This window comes from Leptonychotes weddellii, chromosome 5, assembly GCF_054177405.1.
Source record: "Leptonychotes weddellii isolate Sample4059 chromosome 5, ASM5417740v2, whole genome shotgun sequence".
Taxonomy (NCBI): Eukaryota; Metazoa; Chordata; class Mammalia; order Carnivora; family Phocidae; genus Leptonychotes; species Leptonychotes weddellii.
The window spans coordinates 145849732-145871176 of record NC_138373.1 but is presented as its reverse complement, the minus strand read 5'-3'; the positions used below and the strand labels follow the sequence as shown (position 1 = coordinate 145871176).

The following is a 21445-nucleotide window of genomic DNA, read 5'->3' as shown; positions in this document are numbered from 1 at the left end:
AAGGGTTGTTTTTCTGATTGAAATAATAAGCCTATATGTAGATTTGACATGTAATTTTCTCTCTAACATCGGTACTTACCAAAAGGATTTAAAAGAATCTTTACTATTAGTTGGGAAATATAGGTAAAGATTTATAGATGAATTTAGAATAAAAATGGGCCAATGGTTGAATAACTAAATCAAAATGAAACAACAGTGAACAGAGAAAGTGAACATTGCTAAAGACATGGACTAATGTCTGTTTTATTTATAAGAAACAGGAAAATGTAGTAACTTTCCAGTTCAAGCTGGAAAGAGGGGCAGGGGACACACACAGCACAGGCACTGAGTTCAACTTGGCAGTAACCCTACAACAACTACAGGCCAGAAAAGAGTCGAAGAGCCAAACAAAATGAGTGTAATTGAGAGAATCAGAATATTAAGAGTTAGAAGGGGCTACAGTGACTATTTAATATTAGCAAACATAAGCAGTGCAAAACGTTCTATAAAAAAGTGGATATCAGGGAGAATAAGTCTGAGAAACTTATAAAGCTCACGAAAGTATTAAAGATTCTCAGGTGTACTATGGAAAAGAAACCTGTTTAATTTTTAAAAAACTGATACTTCCTTTATTCGTTTGACCACAGAATCCTTTTAAAAAATAATACCTCATAATATACTCAGGACTAGGGAATATTTCTTTTATTTTACAGATATGAAAACTCTGAGGGAGGCTACATTGTTTGCTTAATGTAGCACAGAAAGCTACAATGGGAAATGGGACTCAGATTCTTACCTCTCAGTCCTACTCTCTACTCATTCTACTGGTATAAGAAAATAAAGCAAAAGTGGGTGTTCCAACATTCAAAGCAATTCTGGGTTAAACTAGGCCTATGAAAGGAATTATTGAGGACTGATTTTTTCCTCCTTCAATAAACAAATTAAGTCCTTAAACATTGTTCTATTTATTATCACTTTTTTATTATTAATGTTTCTGTTCATCTATTTTCATGGTAGTGAATACCTATTCTTAGAGTCTACTACTTTCTCTTTAGTAAGAATGGACTCCCGCCCACCCACTTTTTGTCCATTATGTCCACAACATTAACCACATGCTTGATTTATGCTCTCGCTCCAACCAGTGCTCCTGTAGTGATGGGATAGGACCCCACTCTTAAAATAGACTATGCACATTCATCTGGGAGATGTGGCACAGTGCCAAGGATACTTAAAGTCACAGGACAATCCTAGTACATCCTCTTTAACCACTGGTTTACTAAAAGATTTAGTGGGGGCAGGGTGGGGAAGAATTTCTACATGAAAATAAACAAATACATTAAAACTCACAATACAAAAAGTCACATGAATTTTTAAGATTAAAAAATAAGATATGAAAGGAATATTGTAGCTAACGCAGGATCCATTGGATGATACCTTCCTGGCCTCTCAAGGTTGTGCCTACTGTCTCATCTGATAGATGTCACTGGATATATATTCCACAGCGATCTAATTTTAGTTCGTAACTGGAGTTGAAGGTCAGCCACCTAAATCTGATAGTTCTAAACTTTTGCCCTCTGTGTACAGCACACGTGAGTGTGTGAGTGTATGTGTGTGCACACAAGACAGAAAAAGAGAGAGAGAGAGAGGTATTAAATTCTAAAATAAGCTTACTATAATTAACAGTTGCAACAGTGTTGTCAGTTCTACAAGACAGACCTATTAAAAATTTGTATTTTATAAAAATATTAAACAATCACTGACTCACTGCCAGAATTCTAAACTGTGCTCTTAATAAAAGTGGGAGAAAGGATTCTGAAGGTCAAATTTGGAATTTCTTTATAAAAAGCTAAAGACGAAATTTTCTAAATGAATACTCATGCAGCTGGGTCCATTTGATATTTAGCTTAATATTTTATCTGTGCACTCTTGCATGCTTCTTTTCCTGCTTGTAGTATGGGAGGTGATGGTAATTCTCACTTTTTATGTAATGGATACTGTCCTTGTGAGTAAGGTTTTATCTCACTTCCTAAATTTCACCTCTAGTTCCCTTACTGCACATGTACACTTTTCAGTGAGACAATGCTTCTGGCTATGTTCTATACCATGTTAATCCTGCCAAAAAGACTGAAAAGAGCACAGAGGAACAACAATTACATAAGTTTGGCTCAAGTTTTTTTTGCTAATTAGCAATCCTGAGAAAGACATGTTGCATCATCAAGAGTTCATTAAGGGATAGGAAACACCACTTAGGTGTAAATGGAAACACAAAATCAATCAGCTGCGCATCCTTTCTTGACTGAGGACAGAAATGGGCATGTCAAACTTTTTATTTCTCTTCAAATACAGTACCAGCCAACTCTGCTTCACTTACTACTTAAGAGTCTTTTTATTTTTCAGAAAGCCCTTTTCTTCACTACCTATGTAAAACATATTTTAGTATTTTAATATACTGGCAAATACAAAAGTATCATCATTTGTTGCTTATTATAATTTACCAAATAAGGGTCGTTATCTCATTTAATCTTCAGCAAATTCCTAGCATAAGCTGTAGTCTGATTATGCAGTGTATTAACAGGGCTGGAAGATGGACACTGTCACAACATATATCTCATAGCTTAGTGGCTAATAGACATCATGGTCCCATGGATCTCTATAGCTCCTTTGCCTTTTTGCCTTTTTCAGTTTATCAAAGTCTTTTCCTATATAGTCTCTTTAGGATTTCTTTGCTTTGTGTCCAATGCCATCTACCCCACAACACTGAACTATTCACTTCGTACTAATTACTCTATCTCTGAATCCCTGGTTCTCAGCTGTAATGGCCCAGGTATGTACAGAAGATGGTCAGGGGGCACTCTGGTGGTAAGCTGATGTTATGGACTGAATGTTTGTGTCCCCATTAAATTCTATGTTGAAGCCCTAACCCCCAATATGTTGGTATTTAGAGATGGGGCTTTGGGGAGCTAATTAGGGTGAGGTGAGGTCATTAGGGAGGGGCCCTGGTCCAATGAAATTAGTGTCTTTATAAGAAGAAACACTAGAGAGCTAGCTCACTCACAGTCTCCCCCCACCCCTCTCTGCACAAAGAGGTCACGTGAGCACACAGTGAGATGGCAGCCACCTACAAGGGAAGAGAAAAGGCCTCAGGGTGAAACCTATTGCTGGCACCCTGATCATGGACTTCCCATAGCTTCCAAAACTGTGAGAAATAAATTTCTGTTGTTTAAGCAAGCCATCCAGTCTATGGCATTGTGTTAATGGCAGCCAGAGCAGACTAAGATAGCTGAGAAGAGGGACAAGAGGGAAGTTAAGATGTCCCAATGAGACAGTTGTGAGATTTAGAGATCCTTAGAGACACATGAAGGGATGCCTGGGTGGCTCAGTCGTTAAGTGTCTGCCTTCGGCTCAGGTCATGATCCCAGGGTCCGGGGACTGAGTCCCACATCGGGCTCTCTGCTCGGTGGGGAGCCTGCTTCTCCCTCTTCCTCTCCCGCTGCCTGTATTTGCTCTCTCTGACAAATAAATAAATAAATAAATAAATAAATAAATAAATAAAATCTTGAAAAAAAAAAAAAACGCACACGAAGACACTAGTGATGTAGCAGAAAAAGCAAAGAACAGAGTATTTACTTTCTCTCTAGTCCCTAGTACTACTATCTTCTGAACCTGGATCTGGAGCAATTTTATCTAAAGCTAAATATCCTCATGCGTAAGAAATGTATCTGTATCACAGAGTTACTGTCATTAGTTAATATAGATAGCATCTAAGAGAACATTCTCTACGATGTTATTCACCTTATATGATTCTTCTTGGGAAACAGTACAATTGAAGTGAAGAAAGCACCTGGCTTCAAGCACTAGCTTTGCCCTTGTGGCTATGTGATCTTGGGCAAATTTCTTAAAATCACTTGTGCCTCATTTCTTCATCTCTAAAAACAGGAATAACATCTAGGGCTTATAAATATTAGATGAGGCTATATATTTAAAAATCTTCAGCTTGAGGTAGAGTAGAGGCTAATGCACCTCACATTATAAAGACGGCCAGATGGACAAACATTAACAGGCATACTCCACACAGGCACAATATGGCTAGGAAATTTTTATCTGTATTTGTCTTTTAATGGCAAAGCCACTTGAAAAAGGAAAATGCTGATGTTATAAACATAACATTGCAATTATGTATTAATTTTATAGATTCTATGGTGTTCACTTGGAAGCTATAGTGGCCATTACTGAGCACTTGTGTACTCAGCCCCCATATAGGCACACAACTCAAAATGTTCCCAACTTAAAATTCAAGTACATGCAAATTATTCAAGAGAAATAAATTCTAAGTGACAAGAAGTCTATTTTGGGTTGGGGAGCTAAAAAGTGCATGACTCAAGTTGTTTATATATTAGGAAGATTGAACATGTGTAAAATGAATGAATAAGGAATATAAACGTATTTCAATATATAGCAATTTAAGCTGTGTATTAAAAGACTGAAGGAATAAACTATACAGAATTCAGCCAGAGAAAGCTTCTTGATAAATATGAGTGTTAGGCAATAAGTGGGGAAAAAATGATAGAGATGCTGTGGCAGAAAGGAGCTGGGGAGACAAACCGAACAGTGGACAAAGGTAGAGGCAGAGAGGAATATGGGTAAAGTAGGGGGATCAACCAAAGCAGATTTAAAGTTCATATTAAGTAAAAGCTAACAAAGCTATCTGACAGCAGAGGGGCTGCTGTGAGCTTCTTGTTACTGAAAGTATTCAGAGTGTGATGACCCTTGGTGCAAGATACCTTAGAAGGAATCACAGTACTGGAAGATATTCTGGGTCCCTTATGACACTGTGAGTTCCCTGAGGAGGAGCACTGAAGGCAGAAAAGGAGACAGAGGACCTGGGTTGAGTCTTAGCTCTTCCATTCATTAATTGTGACCTTGGGCAAATCAACTTCTCAATTTTCCATCTATAAATGGGGAAGTTGAGAACACTGGAGATGTCTGTTCAGTCAGTAACTCTTTCAGGTCCCTAGGGATTTTTAATTAGTCAAAGATAGACATACATGTTCTCCCCTTTCCTTAGTACACAATCAAACTTTGTAAGGGAGAAAAGAGCTAACTGCTAAGAAAAAGAACTGTACACTTTTGGCAAAAAAAAAAAAATCTGCAGTACGCCTAATTCCTTATGATCAAGTACCGCACGGCTTAAGGGGAGAGCTGACACTACGTACTATCCTATCCAGTCATGCTGCAAAGCATGATCTTCTGTTTCCTGTCAATGCTGATAATTAGCTCAGTGTCAAAGCTTTGTTTATGCGCTGCATCAAGTTTCAAATTTTAGAAGCCTAAAATCAGAAAATGAATAGAATCAATTCCTAAGCTATACAACAGGTCAATTCAATTATTAATGAGTGGCAGTATGGTGTAGCACATGGGCTGTGGAGACAGACTGCCTGGGCTAGGATCATGGCCTCGCACATCACTAGTTTAGGCAGGTAACTTCCTGTGTGCCTTAGTTTCCTCGTCTGCAAAGCAAAATAACAGTACCTACTTTATAGCCTGGTGGTGAGGATTAAACATGTTAATATTCATACACTGCTTAGAATGATGATGGACAGGTAGTGTATGTTACCTACTAGTATTTAATAACAAGCTTTATCGAGATATAATCCACATATCATAAAGTTCACCCTGTTTTTTTTTTTTTTTTTTTTTAAGATTTTATTTATTTATTTGACAGAGAGATAGCGAGAGCAGGAACACAAGCAGGGGGAGTGGGAGAGGGAGAAGCAGGCTTCCCGCCGAGCAGGGAGCCCGATGTGGGACTCGATCCCAGGACCATGGGATCATGACCTGAGCCGAAGGCAGACGCTTAACGACTGAGCCACCCAGGCGCCCCTAAAGTTCACCCTGTTAAAAGTGTACAATTCACTGGGGCACCTGGGTGGCTCAGTTGGTTAAGCAACTGCCTTTGGCTCAGGTCATGGTCCCCGAGTCCTGGGATCGAGTCCCACATCGGGCTCCCGGCTCATCGAGGAGCCTGCTTCTCCCTCTGACCCTCTCCCCTCTCATGCTGTTTCTCTCTCTCTCAAATAAATAAATAAATAAAATCTTTAAAAAAAAAAAAAAGTGTACAACGCACTGGTTTTCAGTATACTCATGCATGTACAACCATCATCACTGTCTCATTTTAGAACATTTTCCTTACCAAAAAAGAAATCCAATAGTCAGAAGTTAACTCCCCATTCCCCTCTCTCTCTAGCCCCTATGCAACAACTAATCAACTTTGTTACTACAGATCTGTCTACAGATCTTTAGACATTTCATATAAAAGGAATCATGCGTTATGTAACCTCTGTCTGGCTTCTTTCACTTAGCATAATGTTTTCAAAGTTTATCCATGTTGTAGCACTTATCAATTACTTTATTATTTTTGGCTGAATAATGCTTCATTGCATGGTTAACATGTTTTGTTTATCCATTCACAAACTGATAGACATTTGGGTTGTTTCTACCTTTTGGCTATTATGAATAATGTTGCTGTAAACATTCACATACAAGTTTTTGTGTGGACATATCTCTTCGTTTCTTTTGTGTAGATACCTATGAGTACAATTGCTGAGTTTAACCTTTTGAGAAACTGCCAGACTGTTTTCTAAAATGGCTGCACAATTTTATATTCTCACCAGTAAGGTATGAGGTTTTTTATTTCTCCACGTCCTTTACAACACTTGTTATTATCTGATTTTTTTATTCTAGCCATACCAGCAAATGTGAACTGGAATCTCACTGTGGCTTTGATTTGCATTTCCCTGGTGATTAATGACGTCAAGTTATCATTTTGATCATGTGTTTACTGGCCAATTGTATATCTTTGGGAAAATGTCTATTTGGATCCTTTGCCCATTTTCTAATTGGGTTGTCTTTTTATTGAGTTCTTTATGTAGTCTAGATACAAGTCTCTTACCAGATGTATGATTTGAAAATACTGTCTCCCATCCTGTAGGTTGTCTTTTCATTTTCCTAACAGTGTCCCTAGAGGCACAAATTAACTTTGATGAAGTCCAATTTATCTATTTTTTGCTTTTGTTGCTTGTGCTTTTGGGGTCATATCTAAGAATCCACTGCCAAATTCTGGGTCATGAAGATTTATCTCTGTTTTCTTCTAAGAGTTTTATGGTTTTAGTTCTTACATTTGGGTCTAATCCATTGAGTTAACTTTTGTAAATGGTATGAGGTAAAGGTTTAGCTTCATTCTTTAAATGGGACTATCTAGCTGTCACAGCACCATTTGTTAAATGACTGTTCTTTCCCCAATTGAATGGTCTTGGTATCCTTGTCAAAAATTAGTTGACCAGAGACACATGGGTTTATTTCTGGACTCTTGATAGTCTTTCATTGATCTATATGTATATACATATATTTATATTTAATCTATCCTCATGCCAGTACCACACTCTCTTGCATACTGTTGCTTGGTAGTACATTTTGAAATCAGGAATTGTGAGCCAAGTCTGTTCAAGATTGTTCTGGCTATTCTGAATCCCTTTCAATTCCATATGACTTTTAGAACTGTCTTGTCAATTTCTACAAAGAAGCAACTTGGAATTCTAAAAGGTAATTCATTAAATCTGTAGATCAATATGGGAAGTACTGCCATTTTAACAAAAGTCAGTCTTCCATGAAATGTCTTCTCATTTATTAGATTTTATTTAATTTCTTTCAGCAACATTTTGTGGTTTTCCTAAAAATTGAGTTGTTTCCAGAGTCTAAGTTTTCTTGGTTCTTGCTCAAGGGCTTACTTAGCATATGTATCTTTTCAAAATCTGCTCCAGATTTATATTAATTCCAGTAAGATATAGAAACATTATTTCTATGTGCTATTCCCTTCCCCTCTTTTTGTGGCATTATTGTTATACATATCTATGAATGTTACAAACCCAACAATATATCATGATAACTATTACTTTATATATAAATTTTGTCTTTTAAAGACACTGAGGAGAAAGGAAAACAAGCATATACTTACACATTTTGTTATATTAGCCTTCTTATTTATCTTTTTGGATTCTCTTGATTTGTTCTTGACGATCTGAATTACTATCTGGAGTCACTTCCTTAGTCTAATACAGCTTTGCTCTTATCCACCTTTGTGCTATTTGGCAAATATATTACATTTCTATATGTTACTGGCTCAACAATACATTATATACATACTGTTTTATATAAATGCTTTTAAAATCAGTTAAGAAAGGAGAAATGTATGCATTTATATTGTCTTTTACAATTACATAATTACCTTTACCAGTGCTTTTTCTTTCTTCATGTAAATTCAAACTGCAGTTTGGTGTCACTTGTTTTCAGTCTAAAGAACTTTTAGTATTCTTGTAAGGTGGGTCTGGAACAAATTCTTTCAGTTTTTTATTTACCTGGAAATGTCTTTATCTTCCTTGCACTGTTAAAAGATAGCTCTGCTGGTAATAGAATTTTGGTTGAGGTTTTTTCTGAGCTAAATGAATGTTATCCCACTGCCACTGGCCTACATTTTTGAGAAGTCAGCTGTATGTTTTGTAGAGCTTCCCTTGTAAATGATGAATCATTTTTCTCTTGCTGCTTTCAAGAGTTTCTCCTTGTCTTTGGCTTTTAGCATTTTTACTAATGATGAATTTGTTTGTGGGTCTCTGACTTTATCCTACTCAGAATTATTAAGCTTCCTGGATGTGTAGATGGTTTTCCAATAAATTTGGGAAATTTTTAGCCATCACTTCTTTCAATATTTTTCCTTCATTCTCTCTCTCCTCTCCTTCTGGTACTCCCATTATCTATATCTGTTGGTATGAATGTTGTCCCATATTTCTGAGTCTTTCTTTACTTTTCTTTATTCTTTTTTCTCTGTTATTTACCTTGTATACTCTCTACTGATCTATCGTCAAGTTTGTTTATTCCTTCTTCTGCCAGTTTCAACCTAATGTTGAGCCCCTTTAGTGAATTTTTATTTCAGTTACTGTACTTTATTATATCTTTCAACTCCAAAATTTCCATTTGATTCTTTTTCCTTCTAACAATTTCTCTCTTTGTACTGATATTCTTCATTTGATGTGACATTGTCATCAACTCTTGCATTACTTTTTAAATCATGGCTTCCTTTAGTTCTCTGAATATAAGTATAATGGCTACCTTGAAGTCTTTGTCTGTTAAACCCAACATCTGGTCATTCTCACAGTTTCTGTCACCTGCTTTTCCCCTAGTGTATAGGCCATCTTTCTGGTTTCTTCACATGTCTCATATTTTTTTTAGAAACTGGACATTTTATATAATATATAGTAGTAACACTAGATACTGCATCTACCCTCCAAGACTTGCTATTGTTATTTACTCAGTGACTGGATGAGTTATTTTAGTTAAGTATATTCTCCCTCTCCCTCTCTACAGATGTTGCTCCTCAGGGGGCTCACCCTCAGTTATGCCAGTCATCCTAAAATGACAGTGGCTTTGGCTGGCTCCTCTTTGACCCTCTCTTTCCCTGACCACACCCAGCTGTTAAGTTCCACTAACTACCAGCTGATTGATTTATTGTCTTCAACAATGTCCTGGACATAAATTGCTCCACAAACTGAACCAATCTATTAGGGCTCCTTTGAAGGGATAGTCCCTGAGGTCAGTATTTAGGATTTGTTCGAACCACAGGAGGATTCCTCCCAGCTGCCTCTTTCCCCTTTTCTCTCTAGCAAACTAGCCAGTCTTCTGGTTAGCCTGCATCTCCAATGACTATCAATCTCCCTCCAGTTCCTTTCACCACAACCTGTACCCTCAGGCATGCACTTCACACTCTGTTGCAAATGATGTTGGTTCCTTCTGAGAGAGATTCAGAGATCTCTTTTATAATGTCTGCTTATTCCTCTGGGCACAGTTTCTGAGCTCTGGTTCTGATGCTGGGGGCAAAGACAATGTCATGCTTCTCTCTGGGTGATACCTCTTGAGAGCTTGATGAGGGGACAGAGGAATAGCAGCCCCAGCTGTCCTCAGCTTGCCTCTCCCAGCGTAGAATCTGCATCCCACAGGTCAGGGCAAGGGCAATTGGGGCGCCTCTATTTTCCGTGGTGCCATATTCACAGTAGAGCCTCTGTCCCATGGGGGGGGGTTGGGTGCAAGGAGCGGGACCCCACCTCTCAACTGCACTCACCTAGAATTTAGTCTCAGCAACAGGTAGCTGGGGCAGGATGAGAAATGCTGATCTTACATCCCTACTGGGAAGATAGCCTTCCACCTGAGAACTGAGGAAAGAGAGAGCTCTATGTTCTTGAATGCATCAGTTTGGAGAACAGTTTCCATCTCACTCAGCTAATAGGGGGGAGGGAGCAGGTCTCAGTTCAAATACCATAGACTTTCACTTTTCTTACTGAGTTTTAGTAGATTTTCTTGAACAAGTATTTCTTCATTGACTATGCTCTTAGGACTATTTCCAGAGACTTTAAATGATTGTTTTTTTAAAAATAATTTTCACCAGTTTCAGTGGGGAACAGGTCTATAGAATTCCTCATACTGTAATGACTGGAAGTGGAACTTCTTGATGAATTGTTTTTTTGTTTTGTTTTGTATGAGAAAATGAATCTGAAACTCTAAAGTACAAATTAGAGATACTATTCTTATTATTCTGAGAAAGAAATCCTAAAAAGTAATCCAAAGACCACACCTATGGCCTGCTAAGTCAAAACAGCTGTTTTATTCTTTCTCCCTACACTTAGTCTTTCATTGCCTTTGCAAACATCCAAAATAAAAAACGGAGCCTGAAATGAAATTTAAATTATTTTGAACTACTATGAGGCATTCACCTTGGCCTATGATACAATTCAGCCCTTCTAAGTCAAGTTTTATGCCAGATCCCAGCTGGACAGGAACTTTAAAAAGTAGAAAGGTTTAGGATGCTTGTGTGTGTGTGTGTGTGTGTGTGTTTTAAAGAAATCAAGGTGTTGAAAATGATTATCTTTAAAGTTATTGTCTTCTAAATAAGAGCTGTACTTGCATCATGTGTCAAAGTATTCTCTAAGGTGAGACATCAAATAAAATTTGAGTCAAATTTACAAGACATATAAAGCTCATTCTGTTTCAGCAAAAACTGGAGTTTAACAATTTCAAATAACTAAAATAACTGTAAAGGGCTTTCAAAGCAAGCATCATGACTTGAGTTATTCCTAAGCATGGATTCACAGTATAGAATCAATGGTTCGGTCTTGGCACATTTTCCTTAGAGGAATCTAATATGGAAATTTACCCATTCATTTTCTAGAGTCTACAATGGCAATCTTTAGTATGCATCTGTAGCTAAGAAAGTGCCAAACCACACACCACAGGCAAATAGCCAACTTAGCAACCAAGGTCTAACACAGGACTTGGCACACAGGAATTACTGAAAAAATATTTTTGGACTACAGAGATCTCTACTAATATGCCAAGTACATTCAAGTCTGAGGAGAAAAAGTAAAAAGAAGAAACTTTCAAATGGTAGAATGAACTTTCATGCTCATATAAATTTATTTCACACCATAAACTGGCTCCACAAGTAATATTATTTCCAAACCAGTAACATTTCTTTATGTTCCCCTCCAAAGGCATATATAAGATAATCAAGAAGGCTCAATTTTAGGGAAAATAAATGATTTTAAAAAAGTATTGGTCTTTGCTTATGCCTCTAATCATACTACTATAGAAGAATAGATATATAATGTTATATAATTACCATATTCTTAAATCATAATCTACTGTAATTTTCTATTTAAATATAGAAAAGGGAAAGAAAAATATCATCTACAGTAATAATATTCAGACAGCCACCACTTAGTAAATTTCTTTACAGTCATTTTTCTTTGTATAGTTATTACTTTTACATGATTGTGATCATACTGTATGAATACTTTTGTATCCATTTTTTCCAATAAATATTACATTGAGATTCTGCTATATAATTAAAAGCATATCAAATTCAAAGTCAAACAATATGTACAAGTCATAGGAATTCTGGCCTTCACTCAATCTCCAAGTTCCCTCCATTTATTTAATAGGTGTTTACTACAGATGCCGATTTTCTGCCACATGGGGGGCTGAAATATATAAAGAAAACTAAGCCAGAGTTCTTGTTCTTCAAGAGTTCTCAACTCAGCAATTACCTTCTGCCTTTATAAAAAATGGGCTTATCTATGTGAGTTTAAAGGTAATGAGATAAATACTCAAAATTTGGCTATTTTTAACTTCACTCTTTTGAGGAAAATTGCTATGTACACAAAGATTTATCTCAGACAACAACTGAGGTTTTCCACATTTGATATGGCTGTATTCTTATCTTACAGGTGAAAGAGCTGCAATTCTTTTACTCATTTTATGACATGTATTTTCAACATTTATTGCAATTAGTACTCTTTATTGGTCTTGAGATCATTTGTGTTTTAGAAGCCAATATAAGAGATTTCATTTCCTCAAGATGTAAATTTTCAGATTATTCATCATACTTCCCCCCCATCCTACCTATTTGCATGATGTATTTGTTTATGTGCAGGTAAACAATCACAGCCTAGAGGTAGAGGATGTAAGGCAACTGGAATGATCCACATGCACCTGGAACTATTTGCACTATATGCAAAATATAACAGTTGTATCTGACTTTACTCCTCTAGAAAAACTTAAGCCCTCCTTGTTGGTAATTTCCTTTGCTATTTTCCAGTTCAGTCTAGTTGCCTAAATGGTGTCTCAAGGAATGAAATAAGAAATAAAACAAGCTAGTGAGTCATAATTTCAAAACCTCTGAAATACACCTCAAGTGGTAATGAGTGGCAGCTGCACTTAACAGTCAGAAAATCCATCCTCTATTTGAGGATCCGCCACTTACTAGTCATGTGAGTGTTAGCAAGTTGTCATTAACGTGAGCCTCAGTTTTCTTATCCATAAAATAGGGCTGGCAACACTCTCACCATACTTAGAGCATTACTGCATTACTGTTGCAACGCAAATCTTTGTAAAAATATAAAACACTACCTAAGTGTTGGGAATTAAGTCTAAAGATCATTAATTTATAACCAATTCCTAAAAAGCTCAGTATAATCAAGTTTTATTTTTTGAAAGGCTCTGTCTGTTCCCTTACATTTACTTATACGTTGTCATAAAAGTTTTTAGAAGAAAGGTATTGTGTTTTTCAGAAAGATAGCACCTGTAGTTTGTTGAAAGGGGTGGTGCTGTTACCAAGGAGCTGTGGGAAGAAGGCTCCAGAGACATGTTTAGGAAAGAGAAAAACAGAACTAGGGCAGCAAAACAAATTGGACAGTAACTTGAGTTCCTCTTATTTTCAGACTGGGTTTAATGTGGAGACATGCCTACTATTCTATGTCTCTACACAGAGAACCTAAAAAGCTGATAGGATGTAGATCCTTCAGAGTATTCCAATAGTTTTAGGGCTTTAGGTGGGAAAGAGTCACTAATGATTTTAACCCCTGGAGACTAAAATGATTTTGTTTGCCTATGTTTTTCCATTAATAAGACAGCTAGCTAGGTCCCTAATTGTATATGTTTATATCAGACCTCCCAGGAAGCAGGAATCTACCTACTATCACTGAAAATAACACTGGTACAGGAACTACTGTCTCCAAAGATCTAGCAAGCAGTAAAAAACAATACTTTGATATGTTATGTTTTGCTACTATCCTACAGAAAATACACATGCTTTATTAACAACTGAGTGGAGAATTATTCTGCCTCAACTGAAACTTACATGGAGTGGGGGGAATCTCTGTCTTAATGTACTTATTTTGACCAGTAAAAGCACTATCAGATTCTAGTATCAGAGTCCCAAGGCACCATGAATCAACAGATATAGTATAGATTCTCTCAAATAAAATAAAAATAGCAGCTGCCTCCCTAGCCTGAATACCTACCATGAGTCTGTCAAAAATTCTTTTTAACACCTTGCTCCTTCTTTTTTTCACTTAACTCTCTGTCCCCTTAGCACATACCTCTCTCCTTCTCCCCCTCCCCTTCTCTCTCTCTTTACATCATAGTATTCCATTATGTAGATGTACCCTAGTTTCTTCAAATACTCCCTAATTGCTGGACATTTGTTTGTTTCTAATCTTTTGCTATTATGTACAATCTTCAATGAATACTATGTTTACTTGGGTTGAACCTATCCACAGAATAGATTTCTAAAAGTGACCTTGCTTGGTCAAAGGGCAAAATGCATCTGTAATTTTGGTAGATAGTGCCAGTTTCTGTTCCATCGGGGTTGTGCCATTTTGCACTCCCACCAAATGTGTAAGTACTTACTTCCTGAAGACCATTTATAAAAACACATATGCCTGGATTCCACCCCCAAATTCTGACTCAGTAGATAAGGGGTCAGGCCTGAGCAGGCCTATCTTGAAAAGGCTCTCCAAACAGCATATCCCTAGTTGAGAATCCATTCTACAAAGTACTCTAGTCTTGTTTACATTGTTCAAATCCAAAAGAAAATCAGACTTAAATCTTTACCCTTCACGGTTTATACCCCATGTCACTCATTCAATAAATATTTTTTGAATACCTATTATGTGCTGTTCATTCTAGATGTCGAGGATATAAAGATAAATAATAGTATCTATCACTGGAGTTTGCAGGGTCTATCAACGAGAGACATCAATATATAACTAAGAGATAATGTACAAGCATAATGTTAGAGATTTACATAGAATTTTATGGGAATACTGAAGAGGGGTACTTCATCCTGACAGAATGCCAGAGGAGTCTTCTTGAAGGAGGTGCTCCTAGAGCTGAGTAGGAATTAACCAGGTGAAAAGAGGAAGTGGTATACAAGGAGAGTGCATTCTAGGTAGAAAACAACATAAGCAAAGTTAGGAAGAAAGAGACAGAAGGGATGTGGATGTACCTGGTAATATTTCATATTGCTAAAGTATAAAATATAATGGAGTAGTATGCAATAGGCTGCAAAAGTGGACAGAGATCAGATCACTGGACATGTATTTTATCATGTTAAGATGCTTGACCTTATTCTAGAGGCAAAGAAAATCACTCATGGGTTTTGAAGTTGGGAGTGACATGATCATATTGTTGTTTTAAAATTATGGACAATGGACTGAAAGGGCACATAACTGGAAAAAGAAAGAACAGTCAGGAAACTGGTATAGTAACTCAGGGGAAGGCTTGAATTAGGACAGGGATTAAGGAGAGAATGGACTGAAGGAGCCTTAAGAGGTAAAATGAACAAAATGTAGATATTACATAGGGGTGGAGGTAAATAAAGGGATGATTTCAACGTATTATCAAACCATTCCCAGCAAAGCACTGGATTTAAGCTATTTTTTCAGCAGCAGTGATAGGTTTACACTGGTTCAGTCATATTCTCTCACTTGGTCTTGATATTTGTATGGCCAGGGATAGATGTATGGGGCCCAGCAAAATGCTCAGGGGGAACTGGTGAGCTCCTTCTTTAGCATCATGTTCTAATCAGCTAAGTAAAGCAACCACAGGCAACCCCAACAGGCAAACATAACATTACATGGTCTTATCTCTGATGCACCCTTTCTTTTTTTTTTAATTTATTTTTATTTATTTTTTATTGTTTTTCGAGAGAAGGAGAGGGGGAGAGAGATTCTTAAGCAGGCTCTACGCCCAGCCCGGACATCGATGCAGGGCTTGATCTCATGACCCTGAGATCATGACCTGAGCCAAAAGCAGGAGTCAGACGCTTACCTGACTGAGCCTCCCAGGCACCCCTCTGATGTACCCTTTCTTACAATAACTCCTCTACTGGTGAGGCTCTTGACTCCATTTTTCTCTATGCCTCTGAAGTCAGTGACCAAGGTAATTGCTGACAATATAAATAACTGCTAGTACAGGGAACAATGTGTGGTTGAGGGGCAGCAGCATGAACAGCTGCTTTCCCAAAACTTAATCCAAAGCCAAGCTTCACAATACTAGCAATGCATTTTGGGCAGCCTACAGTTCTGCAACCAAATAAGGTCAATCTCTGGAGTTGAGAAGATATGGGGACAGTCCCCTCTGAACCCTTCCCATTCCCCTGATTTATGCAAGTATAATGGTCCTGTGAGAATGGACCAGGAGAAGGTTGGGTGTAATCCATACTAACCCTGGTACTTGTCTTCTTCTCAGAGTTCCTAAAAACAAACTGAAAGGAAACCAAAACCTAAAAATCATCAGATGAAAACAAGTTCACTGTTTAAAGAGTCCATGAATGAAACACACACACACACACAAACATACAAATACACACACAAAGAGTAACACCAAGGCTTACCTTTCTTTTATCTTCATCTGTTGATTCAAATTTGAAAGTAGCCCTATGCTGAGGGGGAAAAAAAGGGAAACAATGTCATTTTAAATACACAGATTTTTAATTTTGGTTATGTTTAAAAATATATCTGTAAAAATGTTGCCTTCCTACGTTGTTTCAACACTCATATTAAAGGAAGATAGGCATGTAAGTAAATAATTATATAGCAGTGTGAAAGACTAAAGCAGTGGGGAACCTGGGTGGCTCTCAGTCATTAAGCGTCTGCCTTCAGCTCAGGTCATGATCCCAGGGTGCTGGGATTGAGGCCCGCATCAGGCTCCCTGCTCTGTGCGGAGCCTGCTTCTCCCTCTCCCACTCCCCCTGCTTGTGTTCCCTCTCTCACTCTGCCTCTCTCTGTTAAATAAATAAATAAAATCTTAAAAAAAAAGGAAAGACTACAGCAGAAAAACAGACAAAAGAACGGAGTACCAAGCCACTAACTCTGCCTGAGGAAATCTGGAATGCTTTGCACAAAGTATAGAGCATTTGAGCTGGATATTGGAGGATGAGTAGGAGTTTGCCAGGAGGCAAATGGAAAGCTAAGGACAGAAACAAAGGCTCAGATGTGTGAAATGGTATGATATAATTGTGAAATAAACAGGTCTGTCAGAGTGAAATATAGGACACATGTGAGGGGATGAGGGAGTGGAGAAAGAGGAGAATGGAAAAATAAATTGGACAGAAATTTGGAAGGGTCTTCCAGTATCGCTAAGACCCAATGTTGCTTTCTTTTTCACATGCAGTTAGAAATAATCAGAATTGTAGACAGGAAAGAAATTTGATAGATTGGTATTTCAGAAAAGTAATTCTTTAAAAATTAAGGTTTAAATTACGGCTCCACCACTAACTAGTTGAGCAAGTAACAAAATCTCTATCACTGGATTTCTCTTGTGAAAAGAGGTGGTACCTAGTTCACAGAGCTGCTATGAGGGTTAAAATAGCTAAGGCATATAACCTACCATCTCAGTGCCTGGCGCTAAGTAAACACTCAGTAAATATAAGGATTATAATGATGATAATGCCATGATATTGACAAAAAAATAATTAGAGGAGAACAGAGTGTCATGACTCTCCAAATGACTGGCAACACTGTATTTTCCACTCTGTAGCTAAAACAGAGGACAGAGTAAGTTACCTTGCCCACTGTCACAGAAACAGTGATAGTACCCAAAAACAAAGCACAAATCTTCTCATTCTCTTTCTCAAGTTTTATTCAGGAGAACCAAGTGCTCTTATGAATCCTAAGTTTTCCTTTAAAAAAATCACTGAACATCTCTGCCCTTCTTTTGTATTTTTCTCATTGGCCACACTGACATTTATTGGCAACTCATCAGGAGTTGCCAAAGCACTAAAGATATCATCATTACAGGTGGTTCTGTGTTGTCAGCTTTGTAGAAGAAGCAATTTTTGAAATTAAATGAGATGGAGAAATGTTGACAGAGAAGCAGTTCTTAATTTAAGAAATGGTCAGGGGAAGACTTAGAGGTAAGAGAGAAGGGCTGTTTGAGGAAACTCAAGAGAGGCTGCCTCACATACGGCTTGTAAAACAATTAAAATGGATGATGTCAGGTGGTAAGAAGGGCTTGAATTTAAAAATTTATACCTGAACTGCCAGATAGGTGACAGGCAACTAAAGGAAGACTCTGAGGGAGGTGTGAACGGTAGAGCATTCTGGAAGAATATTTTGGGCAGCTGCTTACAGGCCAGATCAAAGGAGGGCAAGACTGAAGACATAAAGCCTTCTAAGAAATGGGCATCAATAATCCAGGTGTGATATTGCTGACAGCAGTATAAACTGACATAAACTCTAAAAGTGAAGGTAATTCGGCAACATGTACTAGAAAACAAAAATATTCACATCCTTTGACCCAGAACTTCTATACTCCTAGGAATTTATCCTAATGAAATCATTCAGAAGGAGAGAAAAATTATATACATAAGCATATTCACTGCAGTGTGATCTAATATTATGGAAGAAAGAAAGAGACGATCTGAAAATCCAACAACAGGAGACGGATGAAATAAACTGCTGTGCATCCACCTGATAAAATATTATATTGCAATTAAACCAAATGATGGCTAAAAATCTCTGTAACAACATGGAAAATTACTTATAATGGCATCAGATGGAAAAATAGTAAAACACCACGCTAGATGTCTCTTATACAGCACCTGCATAAGTATATGGATGCATTTGAACAAAGGCTTGAGTGTTAAAATGCAAAAATAAAAGCAACTGTACAGCGGTGGTAGGATTTCTGGTGAGGTCTGACAAAATTCATCGTTGGTATATTATTTTTATAATTAAAAAGGAAATTTAAAAAATAAAAGATAAATGAATTAATGAACAAGGAAAGAAAGAAAAGAGAAAGGAAGAACAAGTTGTAAATCTGAAGTCTATAATGCAGGAATTCATAGTGAGGTTTAATAAAAACTAACTTTAGATAGAGAAGCAGCAGACATCAGGCTAAGGTTGTAAACTGAAGCTTAATAAAAGTCCAATACACATGAAAATAAATTGCAGAGACCAAGAAAGCTGATTTTGTTGCCATTATATGTGAAATATTAAATCCATAAATTATCTGGAATAAATGAACCTAGTTGCCAATATAATGGTTCTCCTAAACTTTTTCTGGCATTTGTGGTAAAGGAACAGAGAAAGAAATCCCCTTTTGGAAAGACCCTCATTAAGTTATAAAAATATCTTTTAAACAGTTTCTACATAGAATTTATCTTTTAAGGTGATAATTTAGAGTAGTACCAAGGACTAAATTTTCTGTTGCTTTTAAATGCAAGGCTGATCTGGTCATAAAACCACAACATTAAAAAAGAAAGAATAGCTTTCAAAAGCCCTAACACAAGTGCTTAATTTAATTAGAAAATATACTGGCATGTGAGGCAATACAAATTGAATTTTGAATGTGCCAATCTATTCAGAAGCTCAGCCCTCTAAGACTGTTTAGATCCAAAGATGTTGGCTTCTCTAAGGCTGGTTTCTTTTACACAACTTAGATTGTACCTAATATATTCAGTACTTCTAGCTCTTATTCTATACCCTTTCTAAGGCTGAAAGGGAAGGGAAGGGGAGCCAGCATTTCTGGCTGTAAATACCTTTATAGCACTGCTAGCCAAGAGTCAACCACCTCACCTTCTTTATATGCTTAATTTCCAGATGAACAGGAGCAACAAGTCAAATATAAACTAAAGAGTAAAACCATTGTTCAGTTTAGAGACCAAGTAAACTAGAAACAGCTCAGTGACACACCAGACTTAAGAGGACTCCGCCACATAGGTTTTATATCCTATGAGTAGGCTCTAAAAAGCTCAGGCTCAGGAGTCAGACAGCACTGGGTTTGAGTACAGTCCTGCTGTTTACTAGAAGTGTGACCTTGGTCAAGTTATTCAACTTTACTACCTGTCAGAGTTTCCTTATCTTTTATGTATGGCACCTTGCACATAGCAGGTGTTCAGTAAGTGGCCACTACTGCTTTTATAGCATGGCCTATGATGTGGCATCTAGCCAAATACTGACCTATTAGAGAACTAGGAGTTATTTCACATTTTAGAAGATACACTCAAACAGTACTCATACAAGGGAATTAGCCTACTGGGGTGGTGTGTGTATGTGTGTGTGTTGTGCTGTGTTTCATGAACAGAGATTATTCCTAGAACTAAATGCCAGAGATTATATAATCCAGTCTGGAAACAAGAACAAGGTATAACAAAGGAACAGCTCACTAAACATGCTCCTCTGCAAAAATCTGTGGAATGAGCTCAAAGAGTCAGAACTCCACCTCCAAGTGGAAAGCAAAAAGTCCTCTGACCTGGTCCAGCATATTTACATACTCTTTTCAAATGTGTAGCCTGTATTTCTAGAACTGTCTCAATATTAGGTCCCTATCAATCAGGTCCTTCTAGCACATAAATGAAGACCTCACAGCGATCAGTATCATTTTCCTCTCTTATGAGGACTACTCTTGGGAGACCTACCTACTTGCCTGTATCTTAGATAACTTTTATCTTTAATTTGGTCATAAATTTGCCCTACTTCCAAAATGGAATCCTGTTGGAGATTGCTATGGGGTAATCATAAGCCCAGGTAGTCTCTATGGCCACTAAGCCATCTCTCTATCATCATAATTGATGACTCTAGGCCTCAGTTTCTTCACCTATTAACTGAAGGGGACAGATCTAATTACCTTTGAGATTCCTTCTAGTCTAAATATCGTCTGATTCAAGGAGCTAAGATACTACTGCACATCTCGGGGCCCTTGATCACTGTTTGTTCTGATAATCATAATGATGGCAACCAATCTCTCTACTATATATATATTTTTTAAGATTTTATTTATTTATTTTGACAGAGAGAGAGAGAGAGAGCGCGCGCGCGAGCATGAGCTGGGGCCGGGGGTGGGGGGAAGGGAAGGGGCAGAGGGAGAAGCAGACTCCCCACTGAGCAAGGAGCCCAATGCAGGACCACGAGAAGGAGGCAGGGGTAGAGTTATGTAGCCACAAGCCAAAGGTAGAAGCTGCAAAGGAAAGATTCTCCCCTAGACCCTTCAGAGGGAGCAGGACCCTGCTGACACCTTGATTTTGGATTTCTGGCCTCCAGAACACTGAAAGAGTAAATTTCAGTTGTTTCAGGCTACCAAGTTTGTGGTAATTTGTAATAGCAGACCTGGAAAACTAATACATTCTATTTACATTTATTGTGATAAATAGCACAGTTGGGTTTATTTATATTTAAACATCTCTTTTTGTGTTTTGTTTACCATCTTTTTTTAAAAAAAGACTTTATTTATTTGAGAAAGAGAGTGAATGAGAGAGAGAGAGAGAGCAGAAGCAGGGGAAGGGGCAGAGGAAGAAGGAGAAGCAGGCTCCCTGCTGAATAGGGAACCCAATGTGGGGCTTGATCCCAGGACCCTAGGATCATGACCTGAGCTGAAGGCAGAAGCTTAACCAACTGAGCCACCCAGGAACGCCTCTACTAAATCTGTTATCAGAACAGGCCTTGAAGGAGGAGGAGAAGGAGCCTGGACAGCCTATATTAGAACAATCCATATGTCCCATAATTAATAGCTCATTCTATAACTGGAGTGGAGGTGATTAGGACCGAACAGTAACCAAAGGAAGTAGTGTATTGGTCCTGAAAAC

At 37.6% G+C, this 21445-nt stretch overlaps 1 long non-coding RNA gene across 1 annotated transcript in view; it reads right to left on the bottom strand.

Annotated features, from left to right (window-relative positions):
- Positions 1 to 126: 126 nt before the first annotated feature.
- The window catches only part of LOC145721898 (uncharacterized), a 25984-nt gene continuing 4665 nt past the window's right edge, over positions 127 to 21445 (bottom strand). Inside the window, exons 2-3 of the long non-coding RNA XR_014145905.1 lie at positions 16256 to 16303; positions 127 to 3488 (exon numbers count right to left, since the gene is read on the bottom strand). This is a non-coding gene — a long non-coding RNA (uncharacterized LOC145721898). The remainder of the gene's footprint in view (positions 3489 to 16255; positions 16304 to 21445) is intronic.